Raw genomic sequence first — 2,495 nt, 5'->3', positions numbered from 1 at the left:
GCAGAAGCTCATTGTTGGGCCTGCCTTGATTTATTTGAACACTCACCATTAAACCTGAGAACGGGGCCTGATTCCCCTGCCCTCACGCTGCGGTTCCAGAGAAGGAAACAATAAAAGCCCCCATTATTGGTGCTGGGAGACCGCAGCTGCCAATTACATTGAATTATACATTTCAGTTAGGGAATATAAAATAATTAGTTTCAAAAGGTTGGAGAAAAATGGCTCATTTTGTATGAAAAACCTGCTTTTTAACAGCCCAGTATGTTTGCAATGATTGCAATAAAGTGGATCTATGTATAGTCTGGAGCCTGCATTAAAAGATTATTTTGTTGTCTTGCATGATTGCGCCGAAAGTGGGAGGAGGTGGAGGGTGCTGTCCCCAGGGGAGACGTGGGCGGGAGCACTTCCTAGCTAGGTGCTTCAAAGGCTTCCGCCCTTCCCTCTGAGCTGGTAGATGGTGCAGTGGGAGCATTGCATTGATAGTTTTTCCATTGCTGGGAGGGGTGGCCTGAATGCCACCAACCAGGCCTGGGGGAAGGGGGCTGTCTTGCTCCCACTGTTTAGGACACCCCGTGTTGGTGCCAGCGATCAGAAAGTCCTTCTCAGCAGCTGTTCATCATGGTTCTTCTCCAGGAAGATTGTGACACTACGACAGATGATAGATCACCATGACCTGCCAGGCAAAAAGTGGTTTCTATGTCTGCTAATTTATTCAATTTATATGCCACCCCATTAGCCATAAGGGTTTGGGCTGCTTACAGTGTAATCAATACAGCAATACAATAAAATCTGCGGTCAACAAAAAAAAAAGTAGTTAATAAAAATAACATAAGGAAAACAGATTAAAATAAAATGAAGAGAGGGGACAAACATATTGAACCAATAAGGCAACCATTAAAATAAAAATAAACATAACTAATTAATTTATAAAATAAAAGGCAGCAGCAATGTATAATATTAAACTTTTTAACCCTTCATTAAAATCATGAAACTGACAGATTCACCCGTCAAAGTAACTGCGAATCACGAACATCTTTTGCTGGAGTCTAAAAAGAATATAAAGATGATGTCAAGCTGATCTCCAGCATGGCTGAGATGCATAACTGGTGTGCTATGATGGGAAAGGCCCTCTTTCTTGTCAGCTCCCCGCGCGCTTCACTAGGGGAAGGAAAGCAGAGGAGTCCTCAGGTGGCAACAGCAGCGATCGAGCAGGTACATGTGGAGAAGTTTGCACCCTCAGAAGGCCTTTTCGTTATTGTGGTTTCTATTGTCCCATCCAGTTCCAGATCTTGGGACTCTGTGGTCACTGCGTACAGAACTGTGGAGACTGTGCTCTTGGGTTCAGACAGCACAACCAGCCATGGTGGCACTGTGAAACCATAAAACAAACAGATGTTTTATATTGCATTTATTATTATTTTCTTTTTTAATATTTATTTTAAAAAGAATACAGTTACAAAATACATCATACAATAAAAAGAAACAATACAAGATACATCAAAAATTATCTATCTATTATATCTATCTACATCAAAAATTATCTATCTATTATCTCTCTAACAAGCAAACAAACCACACTTAATGCACCCCTCCTGCAGGACCATGGCTGTATAATAATTGTCCTTCAATTTTTTGCTTCTTCTTTCCTCTTCTTTACCTCTAGCTTTCCAACACCCTGAGACTTTTATGTACAGGACAGGGTACAGAAGTTTTAAACAAACAAGCAAACATCAATGTTTATTTATTTAAAGCTTTTATAGACCATCACATTATTAACATCTTGGTGCGGTTTACAACAAGCACAGATAAAAATGGCACAGCATTGCCATTTAATATATAGTGCTCAAATAAAGGACATACCAGATATTAAACTGATAAGAACAGATACTACACTTGATGTTAGCCAAGAGGTTAAGGTTTCTAACTATGGTTTCTAAAGACCAAACTTACCATGGTGAAAAACTGCAACTGGGTGTGAACAACACAATGGACTAACAATGGTTTAAAAAGCCACCATGGTTTTTCATGTTGTCTGAACCAAGCCTTAGTGTTGTGTAGTGTGACATTTGTCATCCCAACATTCCAAGGGGAAAATAATGGTGTCCAGCAGTGGATTGCTCTGTGCCGTGAAGAGTTTCCTCTGCAAGTGGAGGAAAAATTTATAGAAAAATGCCAGCTGTAAGTTGGAAAAATGAGCTGCCACACAGAGTTGTAAAATGCTGAAGGGAAAGAAATGGAAACTAAGCTCCCCTGAAAGAAAGTGTTGAATCCACACCTCCCAGTCTTTTCCTCCCAATTTTACTTGACCATTTCCAGTGCCCAGAGCATCCAATCTGAGGCAGAAGGCATGGTCTCCAGCTTAGCTCACCTTTAACTGGCATCCAGACCATTTCTCTGCACAAATCCTCTTTGCACTTCCTCCTGTTTCTCCTGCAGTCGAATATCTGAGTGACCCAAGATCATGTTTTCAGCATAGTGGAAATTGCAGTGCATTC

General features: G+C 40.8%; 1 pseudogene; it reads right to left on the bottom strand.

The window, feature by feature from the left end:
- Positions 1 to 1,806: 1,806 nt before the first annotated feature.
- Positions 1,807 to 1,920, bottom strand: LOC123020998 (annotated as a pseudogene).
- Between the last annotated feature and the right edge of the window lie 575 nt (positions 1,921 to 2,495).

The sequence above is a fragment of the Varanus komodoensis genome, unplaced genomic scaffold (assembly GCF_004798865.1).
Source record: "Varanus komodoensis strain SLA01 unplaced genomic scaffold, ASM479886v1 scaffold15, whole genome shotgun sequence".
Taxonomy (NCBI): Eukaryota; Metazoa; Chordata; class Lepidosauria; order Squamata; family Varanidae; genus Varanus; species Varanus komodoensis.
The sequence above is the reverse complement of the archived record's forward strand: the minus strand, read 5'-3'. Positions and strand labels throughout refer to the sequence as shown.